The following is an 11,888-nucleotide window of genomic DNA, read 5'->3' as shown; positions in this document are numbered from 1 at the left end:
TATTTCCACAGTTAGAGAGGAAAGAAAGTACTCTGAACATCAGAAGAAAGGCGAAGCCCTTTAGGGGGAGGGGACCAGGACTGGGACCCATCCTCAGCCGGGGACGCCGTTACTAGGCAACCCCTCGCGTTCTCAACCACCGCCCGAGCCACTTCCACGCCCTCATTGCTAAGGAGATCGACGCTCCAACTCAGCCCTGCCGCAAACCTGCGCGCTCTTGCGACATTGCCGCGCCTGCCGCTGCGTGCGCGCCCTCTGCCCCCACTCTCCGCCCCGGCCGCCATTGCCTCGTGCCCGCGCTGGTCGGTTGGTGGCGCCTTTGTCCTACGGCGGGCAGGTGGGCTGAGGCGGAGGCGGCAGCGGCGGGCCTAAGGCGAAGAAGCGGCCGGGAGCCCGCCGCGCTGGTAGCGGTGAGTGCCGGGAAGCGGTGGCCGTCCGCCGAGGCGTGGGGCTGACGGGCAGGCGGTTGAGGGGGGCCGGGGCCGGATGGGTAGGCTGAAGCGGGAGGGCCCGCTCGACGCGCGGCCGCGGCCTCGGCTCCTCTCCGGGTGCGCGCGGGGCTGCGCATGCCCGGTGCGGGGCGCGGCCTTCTTTGGCTCCCGTCGGGCACAGGCCCGGCCAGTCGGAGCGGCTGGAGGTGGGCTCCGGGCGGGCGGCGCCGCATTGCCGCCTCCAGTCTGTGCTCGACCCGCCGATAACAGCCCTCCGGGCTCTTCTGTAGGCTAGGGCTGCACACCCCGCGCCCCCTTCTCGAAACGTGAAGTCGCTCGCCTGCGGGTCCTCAGCGAGTCGGTGGCGCAGTCGGGATTCGAACCTGGGACGAGGTGGCCGGCCTTACCGGGCGTTCCGCTGGGCGCGTGGCGCCGGGCGGCGAACCGAATGCTCTGTCCCCCATCGCCGCCGCCCGCCTCGCGGCCCCTTGATAGCATCCTCGAGGCGACTCGTTGTTATGTGACACCCTCCCCCCACACACACGTTTTATAACGCGGACCCGGGTCCAGAAAACGGGGAAAGCAACCGGGCCCGCGGTTACCCTGGCAACTAGCGACCGAGCCAGCGTCCCAACCGGCTGGCTCTCTTTCTCTGGATCCCGGACACTTTCCGCACCCGGACGACCCGCCGGGGGCTTTTTTTAGAACGGCGTTTCCCCTGTTTCAGTCTCTCGCGTTGCACTTTAATGTCCGTGTACCCATTGTACTGCTGTTTATTTACCAAATGTTACTTTTTTCTTCTTTAAACTGACTCTTTTCTCCTTATTAAATATATTTGTTTAAGGTGGAAACGTAAATCACGAAGCGTATGATGGAAAGCCAGTTATTTTTCTAATGCTCATAAAGAAATAAATACTTATGTATTAAAATAAACAGTGCGTCCTGATTCCTCCTGAAATTATTCTGCGTTCCACGTTCTGGGAAACGCTGCGCTAGGAGTATGGGGTTAATTGTGCTCCTTCTGCGTTTACCTCTGTGCACAAAATTGTTCCCTGAGGCATAGCAGATTCCATGAAATGCCCCAGGGTCTTCGGGGATAATAATGTTGTAAGCTTTCTCGTTGTAAACTGTTCTCGTTATTGACTTAACGCGGGATAGTCCCAGAGAACTTCAGGGACTGCGCTCAAGGGCATCCGGTGTGCCTCCTCAGTTTTCTTGTAGCATCGTGGTGTGGTAGCTACCGGACAGTTCAAAAAAGATGTTTCTGCCAGCGCCGATGGATTTGGCTTTTGACAACTCTAGGTTTAATGTTTTCTGTATGAGTCAGTCTGGGTGTGAAAACTAACTTTGGTGTTGACTTTTCCAAAACAGTAAAGCCCAAGCTTTGCGCTGTGAATATTTGGAGATCACTTGGCTATATTTCGACATCAGTTTCTTCCTTCATTCTGATTTCTTTGCCTTTCTTTTAGCTCATCTGTCACTCTCCAGATATTCTTTGAAACCTCTGACAGTCTTTTAACCTAAAACATAGAAACAGTGATTTTCCTTGTAGGCTGTGCTGGAGAAGGCCCGGTGGAAGGAATTTTTCTAGGCGCAGGTTGTTCAATGGCACACGCCTCTGAACACCACACTTTGAAGGAGGCATTGGTGAATTAACTTATTCATTAGTTAACCGTCTGTTCCTATTTGCAGTATGTCCATAAGCTCTGTTTTTGTGTGTGAGAGAGTAGATTGACTCTAACTCACTGAGAGAAAAGTCAGCATAGGCCATTCAAGGGTTTTTTTCCCTCAAAGGCTGTGTGAAAAATCCATATTCCTTGGGATTACTTTGTATGAGCACAGTGTAAAATTTACGGAAGGCTAAGGTAATTTTCTTCACATTTCTAAGCAGCAGTCCTGTGTGGAGAAGAAATGAGAATGTTATTTTACTCCAGTCAGTTTCAGAACTTCAGCAAATGGAGCCTCATCTACCAGTGCTCCAAGGCTAAGAATAAACATTTTTTGGAAAGGCTTTAGAAGTGTGATGAGAAGGAGCACCTGATGGTTTGAAACTTCATTTTAAATAACCATTGCAAGCATTCATTCTCTATGGCCTGCAGATGGCAGTGCCTTTGTACAGCTTATTATTTTTGTGCAAATTGGTGGAGTTCAGTTGTGCTTTTAAGAGTGGAAAACCTTTGGAGGAAGTATATTTAATATTTTATTCTGTTCTGTTTACATTGTTTCTTTGTGTTTTTTTTTTTGTTGTTGTTGTTGTTTATTGCGGTACGCGGGCCCCTCACTGCTGCGGCCCCTCCCGTTGCAGAGCACAGGCTCTGGACGCGCAGGTTCAGCGGCCATGGCTCACGGGCCCAGCCACTCCGTGGCATGTGGGATCTTCCCAGCCCGGGGCACGAACCCGTGTCCCCTGCATCAGCAGGCAGACTCTCAACCACTGCGCCACCAGGGAAGCCCTGTTTCTTTGTTTTTGACTCTCCGCACTAGGAATGAAACATATTCCTACACTCACTATTACTCTTGGTGGTAATGATAACATACAACTAGCAGTGCTTACGGTTCACACAAAGCAGGTTTACAAATACCAACTCATTTTCTCCTGCCAATCCTCTTGTGAGATAGGTAGACCTGTCTTATTGTTATATCTTTTTTGCATATGAGGAAACAGTGGCTCAGAGAGGTTATATTTCTTGCCCAAATAACATATTAGTAGAACATATTCAAGAAGTTATTGAAGGTAAAAGATTTTGTGGTCAAGCAAAATTGGGAATTGTTGAGGTAAAGCATTGTTCTTACTCCAGAACTTCTCAGAGGCTTTAATATACTAAACATGTACAATGTAGATGTCCAAGAGAGGAAGGTATTGTGATGCCTTTCTCTTGCTCTCCTCCTACGAACATCCTATGGTAGTAGTGTTCCCCCAAACTGACCACTCTTTCTTCTATTCTCGGTTTGCTGTCTGTACCTTGCCGTTAACTAATGATTACCATATGTCTTTAAGACAAATACTTTTAAAGCTCTATCAGCCTTTTTGTGCCAAAAGATTTGTCCTATGAACAGCGTACACATTGTCCAGACTATTCAGTTACTTGAAGTAAACTATCAAGAAGTTAAAAGAGCAGTGACCAACAGAAAATTACCCTCTGTGTAATTCTCATTAATGAGAGGCATTAAGGAAAGGATCAGGGTAAGGCCACTGGCTGAAGCAGCAGCACATTAGGGAAATATGAACTGTACTGACAGCTAAATATATAATACCAGCATGCCTGCTGCTTTTTAAATGGTGGTTTTATTACCACCAGATACGAGTATTTATAGGGATGGTCATTTTCATTCTTTTCCTGTCACTAAAAAATAAAAGATAATAGGTCAACTGGACCAATTACTTTTATGTTAAGAAAATAATTCCCCTCAAAGAATCAGAACTTTTCCAGACCATAAGACTCGTTTCCCTTTATTTCGTGTTCAAAACATTATTGTTGACCTATGCAAAGACCAACAACTTTAGGCAAAGAGCAGGGGAACTTAAGTTGCATTAGTGAACAGTTATAAAGCAGAGTGTCTTATAACTTCAGTTCTAAAAAATATCTTGAGTGGTCCCCTGGTTTGGATCTGGAATGATTGAATTACTGAAGGTTAGGTTGATTCTGCAATTAGTGGGCAAGCTTTAAAGAACTTTGAATTGTAAGTACTTTGGCTTGAAGTTGCATACTTAATCATGCAGTTGGAGATTGAGATAGTAATAACAAGTATTTAGGGTCAGAGATGATACAAGAAATTTATTTTTAATCTCTATTCAGAAATTACTTTTGATATCCAAAAGAAAAAATAGGAAAAACATGACTTTCGCTCAATTTTACAACTTAGAGTTATAAATATATAATTGAACTTTTTTGCAGCCTTTGGTAAACTTACAGTAGGACAGCATCAGAGTCACTAGAACAGCTTTTTGGAAATACAGATTCTTGGATGCAGCTCCCCACCCCAACTCCTAACTGACCTATCTTTGGAAGAGAAAGCTAGAGAATCTGCCTTTCAGAAGCCACTCGTGCAGTTTTTATGTACGTTAAACTTTTGAGAACCCCCGATTTAGGACTTTAGAAAATGAGCTTTCACTGAAAATGGAAGGTTGAAGCAGGTTCTAGTACTAATCTACTTGTATAAGATTACTAATGGGAATTGACAGCTCTGGTTTATGGTTGAGTTTCCGTTAATGCGTTTGTTTTAAGAGAGACATTAATTTTAACTATAAATGTTTTTTGGCTTCATAGTTTGAACTAGAGGTAAGAAGAATAGTTACAATGTCTGGAGTTTTCAATATTTTAATCCCTTCCATTCACATCAGTCAGATGCTTTCATCTTATGGAGAAGAAAGCAGACCTACCAAGATTGCATGGTCTGCTTAATAACTTTAGATTTGGTTCACTTTGCTTGTAATAGTGTGAATGTGAAATTATATGTATGTGTCCATTTTTCTCTTTGTTGCATTTAGGTATGAAAGCAAAATGCCTCAGAAGTTCTAGCCCCTGCCAGCAAAACTATACTGGCAGCTCTAGTTTGCAGAATTTAGAGAGAACTTTAATGGGTAGTTTGACCTTTTTTAGCCAAAGAAGTGGATAACATGCTGTTAAAAAGTGGCAAGCTTGGTGGTTAATATTTTTCCTGCCAGTTTATAACTACAGGATTGGAAAAAGAAGCTTGAATTTTCAGGATACTTTTTAAATGATCAGATGAAATTGAAGGGAAGTGATGGACTGTACACTCCTTGTGGGGGGAGGGGGCACTGACCTTATAATTGGATATTATTATTACCTTTAGCACTACGGAAACTTGGGTTGATCCCATTTCCTTTGGAGGTTGCTATGTGATTATGCTTTCTATACTGTTTTCAGGGATTGTATTTTTACAGATTTTAGCCATTGTGACATGTTCTTTGTAACATGTTTATGAGCTATTTCCCCTTGAACACAGGAGTTTAGAAGGGTTTTTAAATGGAGAACCTAATTATATGTTATGCATAAACTACAGGGATAAATAGATAATAGAGTAGTACTGTAGTTCCCAAATACCTGCCAAGAATCACCTGAGAAACTTGTTAAAATGCAGATTCCTAGGCTTCATCCTCAGATTCTAAAAGTTTGAGAAGGGTCTAGGAATCTGATTTTTAAACATCTTCTCAGATGGCGCTGATGTATCTTCATTAAAGAAACGTGATGTGGAGAGTGAAAAGAATATATATATAAACGAAGGGAGAGGGCGAGGAGTTGTTTAATGGGTATAAGAGTTAGTTTTGCAAGGTGAAAAAATTCTGGAGACCTGTTGCACAACTGTGTGAACATGCGTAACACTACTGAACCATACACTAAAAATGGTTAAGGTGATAAGTGTATATGATGTGTTTTTTATCACAATTAGATTTTTTTTTACGATATTAGAAAAAAATGAGGAAGAGCGGTTTGTTGGTTGTTTCTTCGTAATCAGTGGATTGTTGCTATTAAATACTGATTCCTCTGGCCATCAGTTCATTTTATATCCCTTTATTGAAGGTAAAATCATAATGTTTTAAATATTTTTCTCCCACATGGTCCCTTCAGTGTCAAACCAATGATCCTTGAAGGACATTATTATAATGGGCAGTATTTTGAATGTCTGAGGTTTAAATACATTCTTTTTTTGAATATACATAACAGTAAACCTTCCTTAATTTGGCTTCACCGAAACTCTGTTTATGGTAGTTCAGCGCATAGACTCCTAACAGGCCCTCTTGCCACCAATTTCTTCCTTTGCCATGGCAGAGTTTTTTGTTATCTAGTTTACTCTGGCTTGCATCTGTAATTTCTCTCTTTTCCTGCTCCTATCCTCCCATCCCCTACATTAAACTCCTACGGTATTTCTAACTTATGTCCTTCACACCACTCCTTTCCCTTTGCATGTGCTGTAGTGACTTCTCTCTTTCTGGTAAACTTCTGCTCATTCTTCAGGACTCATTTTAAATGTTACTTTTAGGCCTTCCCACCTCCTCCACCTCTCCCTTGCCCCCTATTCCTCCCAGTCTTCTCTCTGCCCTGCCACACACATACACATAGTTAGGCCTTCATTATCTCTGCCACAATTCCACTTTAAATTATATTGTGATTATATACATGTGCCTCTCTCCTTTATTAAGCAGTGAACTCCTTTAAGGCAGAGACTTTAGCCTTGTTGTTTCCCTATATCTTAAGACCTAGTATAGAGTGTGACACGTGGTATGTATAGAAGCATTTGATGTACTGTACTTTTTAAGTTCATTAATTTAGTTCTCTAAGGATCTCTACTTGTACAGTTTACTGAAATTTTACCTGTTTTAAATACACCTGTATTTTGAATTTTTTGTAGGTACAACTTTTTTAGTAGTTTAGATTAGCTCAACCTTTGTCAATCCAAATTAGTGAGCTTTTTCTCTTAGCTGATAATCTTGAATCAATATAACTAATACAGGTAGAATATCCACTTTATCAGGTTCAGAGAAATTAAGTGACTTGACTAAATCCGCCCCCACCCCGCCAAAGTAGGACTAGAACTCAGATTTGCTGATCCGAGCCAAGTGTTCTTTTCTCAAAAGAAGTCAGAAGGGCCAAAAATTAAATGTTGACAGAGAATTTTTGTCTGAGAGGTTGAAGTGAACAGAATGTCAGTAGCAAAAGCCAGAAACATTGTGGTTTGAGGTGATAGAAATCGAAGTTGTAATTGAATAAGCAGGTCCTATTCTATTGAGTGTCTGGGGCACTTACACATTGCAGTGACCAGCATAGACTGTGCCTTTTCCAGATACCATCAGCATTTGATCAGGGAGTCCTCGCCAGTATTTAGAATGGAAATCAGGTCTTTCTACTCCCTGTTGGAGTCAGCATAACATGTTTAAGCACTTTAGTGTCAGACACACCTGGTTTTGAGTTCTAGCTCTGCCTTTTGATCATCTTGTGACCTCAGCTAAGTCACTTAATTTCTCTAAACTTCAAATTTCCTCATTCACAAAATAGAGATCATAATAGTACTTAACTCCAAGAGTTGTAGAAAGGATTGCATGAGATAATGCACATAATGTTCTTACGCAGGCTCTTTCCCCCATTCCTGTTCCCTGGAATAATATTCTAATACCATTAAGGGCATAATAATTATTTTAATTAGAAATTGAAGGAGATAATCAAATATGAGGGAGCGTGTAGTTTTCAAAGTGAGCTTAAAGGATTTAGAAACAGCAAGCAGGGCATTCTCTTATCCCTGACTCTTTACAGTATAACTCATTATGATATCCCTGATGTTACAATATATCATCAAAGTCATCTTCATAAGTATAGTTTCAATGAGAAGTCCTGTCCTTTCCCTTCCCAGTTTTAGGAGTTACTGTGTGATATCCACTGTCTCATCAGTATGGTTTTCCAAGTACATCACCTTTGTCATTATGTATCTCCAATTTAATAATTCCTGATTGTTGGTTGGTTTTCAACTAGACCTTTTGGCAAGCTTTATTTCATTTGTAATCACTTATTGAAATTGTAGTGAATTCCCCGGCGGTCCAGTGCTATTAGGACTCTGTGCTTCCACTGCAGGGGGCCTGGGTTCAATCCCTAGTCAGGGAACTAAGATCCTGCAAGCCCTGTGGCGCAGCCAAAAAAAAAAAAAAGAGAAGAAATTGTATAGGCTTCTGGGTTATTTCAACCAGTCGTGGTACTGTCAAATGTTGTGGTTCAAAATGCACTTGTTTAAAGTAGTTCTCACTGTTTTCCATTGTGATAGTCTTTGAAGTATAAAAATTGGTTTTAAGGTGAAAAGAATTATTTTACAGTGATACAGTTAAAAAATAGAGCATGGGGCTTTTCTGTTGGCACAGTGGTTAAGAATCCGCCTGCCAGTGCATGGGACATGGGTTTGAGCCCTGGGCCGGGAAGATCCCACGTGCAGCGGAGCAACTAAGCCCGTGCGCCACAACTACTGAGCCTGTTGTGCTGTAGAGCCCGCATGCCACAACTGCTGAGCCCACGTGCCACAACTACCAAAGCCCGTGCACCTAGAGCCCGTGCTCCGCAACAAGAGAAGCCACTGCAATGAGATGCCCGTGCGCCGCAACAACGCAGCCAAAAGTAAATAAATTAAAAAAAAAAATAGAGCCAAAGCAGTTTCTGATACTATGATTGAAACATGCATTTTTATTTATAACATATCTAAGAACCATTGTGTGAACCCTGTCTGGCATATTAGTCTAAAACAAAGTTGTAGATTAGGCATTGTGTCTTCCTTTGGGAGTTCTTTACCCCATTCTTTTGTGATTTAAAATAGCTCTGCCACTTCCTGTATAACATTATGTTTTCCAGATTTTTTTCCCATTTTTTCCTTTTATGTAAATCCCTTCAATTGATGCTGTTTTTCTTGTCTAAAAATTCTTACCTGAGTAGTACTTTTAACTGTTTTCACCCATTGGAAATTATAGATATTCAGGTGAAAGTTAAGCACCTTGTGGTGATGGTGATTTTGAATGGCATTCACATTGCTAATAAATTGACAAAGTATAGAACTACCAGCCAAACTGAGGTGGAAGAGACACTAAGAGACTGAGTTGGCCCGGATAAAGTAAAGCAGGAGGGAAAAGAAGCGCCATTTCTTCCCTTTTCTATGCAGAGGAGGCATTCCACCTCTCCTTGGAGGCTCTTAAGTTACCACTGCCCTCTTGTTAATTATATTCTCTCCAATTTTGTTTCCCACCTAATGTCCAGAAAGATTCCCAAATTGTCTTTCCATCTGTTTTCCCTTCTCCTTTACATTAATATTTCTGTTTCCTTGGTGTAGATTATGTATCTCAGTAAGGATTAAGAAATAAAATAATCTAATTCAACTAATTAATACAAAAGCCTCCTTTACCAGTCCCAGTATTTTCATTTTCAGAGAGAAACTTGTTCAAATGAACCTCCAATTGATGAGTTTTCAAATTGTTTGACAGAAAATTGGGATGGAGCAAGGTTTTTTTTTTCTGATTCTTTAAATCTTTGCTGTACCATGATAAGCCCCCTGAAGTTACTTCCACTTTTGGTAGCTTCTGTAGTCTACCTGTATTTCTGAACTCCTAGGTTTTCCAAAAGTTCTATGTGCATATATGTTAGGATTTTTTCTGTATGGGAATTGGTGGTGATAATAGTTTTTCATAACTCTCACTGAAAACCCCTCCACCTCTACCCTAACCTGAGCAGTGAGTCCGCTTAGATGGCAATGAGACTATCAAAATTTTCCAGGTCTCATTTTCTCCATATCTTACTCAAGATGGAGGTTTAAGGAACTCTTAATAGGAATGAATAAACAAACACTTGACATACCACACTAAAAGTTTGCTAACTCCTAAAATTAAGAAAATAGTCTAAGAATTCTCTTTTTTGCAAAAGAAACGTAAGCCACACCATCCAAATATAATTCTTTTGTACTACTCCATGAAAATAGATACTAGGAGGCAAATTACAATCAGAATCGTTTAAAGATATAATCTTGAATTTTTAAATCTTTCAAATGATTGCAAAAAAATTTCACCAACTTCAAAGGAAAATATTTACCTCCTTCATTCTAACTGGAACCAGTTTTGCTCCAAAGGTGTATGGTACACGACTACTTTGGTCTCCCCAGTCCTGTATATAATGGCCCTCACCGAATTGGATATAATTATACAATGTAGTAGTCCTTTTCATATGATGAGGGCAAAATTATATAGTATTTATAGACACCGATTAGAGTAGTACCATATGTTCCATACTGTCACCTAAACATTTGCCAGGTCAAGTCAATGTTTAGATGAGTTTTCTTCATTCACAAGGCCATTTAATAATACATGGAATCCTGCTGGGAAATATGGTACCTATTTATTTATTTTTAAATAGCTATTTATTTGGTTGTTCCGGGTCTTAGTTGTGGCAAGTGGGCTCCTTAGTTGCGGCAGGCGGGCTCCTTAGTTGCAGCTTGTGGGCTCCTTAGTTGTGGCATGTGAACTTTTAGTTGTGGCATGCATGTGGGATCTAGTTCCCTGACTAGAGATTGAACCCAGGCCTCTTGCTTCGGGAGTGCGGAGTCTTATCCACTGCGCCACTAGGGAAGTCCCTATGGTACCTGTTTAAAAGAATCTGCACACCACCAACACCACTCCCCATGTATTCCAGTGATACTTTGAAAACTACTTAAATAAAGACATTACATTTGTCTCTGAATCATAGTCACCGTGTATTAGAAAGCACTACAAAGTAAGTGAGCAGACTAGGTCAGTAGGCCCTTCTAAACCTGAAATGATACTCTTCACAATTATATATAAAAGGAACTAGATACTCCCTGTAAGACCTGTCATCATACAACATGTAATTCAGGCCTCAGTGAACTTTAAGGGTTGTAACTTGTGACATGCAGTACCAAACCCATGGTCAGGTATTACTGGCCAAGTCCTTCAGAGAACATATTTTGTTACCTTCAGTTTGGTCAAAAGCCATTCTACTAAAGATAATGGACTTTGACTTAAAATGGAATTGAAGATCATTCTCATTTGAACAGGAACTCAAAAGTTGACAACATAGCAGGGTAAAGGCTATACAAGACCTCTTAAGTTTTGTTATTACTGTGGTCTTTCACATGATAAGATTCTGGTTAGAATTTTTCAAACACATAATTACTATTTTAAAGCACTCTATGTGAGTGCTTAATACCATTTAATGTCACTAGATACACTGTGAACTGCTTAATATGGAACAAGGAATAAAATTACACTGCAGCAGAAAGCAGTTTTATTTCTCCATTTACTGAAGTATGAAATCTTTAATGTACTTATTTATCTTTAAGGCATATAAAAATTGTCAGGTGTTATCTTTGGGCATGGATTGGTACTTTAGATACTTCATCAGTTTTTACTTACATAATGGTGTTTTTGTTATTCAGTTTTTGCAGAGCAGGTTTGTTTTGTTTTTAGCAGGGAGGCTTTAACTGCACAAATTGGCTTTCTGTAAGTTTGTATGTTTCCACTGTTCTTTATCTGGTTGTGTATGCTAGGCTTCTGTAACGAAAACTTACGATGAGTGTTTTATTACCTAACCTTACTATACCAAATGCCAGTTTTTATTCTTAGGTACTTGCCTATGAGGGTTATAGATGTTAACATGTCATATACTTTGTTTAGAAAGTAATAAATTTCTTTCCTACATCTCATCCTGGAAGATTCTATCCAGTGGAATGCAACACAAGGCAAACTAAAAGGAGGCCCTGCTTCATGGAATATTCGAAGTTTTAAGACAGTGGATTCCAGCCATTACTTCTTTATAGCATAAAATGGAACTATTTGCCTTTACTCTTTCTTTTTTTTTTTTTTTAAATTCTCTTTCTTCCTTTCTCCTCCCTCAAAAAAGAATCTTACAGCTGGTTCTCCAGGAGTTTAGAAGACATCCTTTTCCCCTTTCAGAGGGGGCA

The sequence above is a fragment of the Phocoena phocoena genome, chromosome 15 (genome assembly GCF_963924675.1).
Source record: "Phocoena phocoena chromosome 15, mPhoPho1.1, whole genome shotgun sequence".
NCBI lineage: Eukaryota > Metazoa > Chordata > Mammalia > Artiodactyla > Phocoenidae > Phocoena > Phocoena phocoena.
This window is presented reverse-complemented; position numbering follows the sequence as displayed.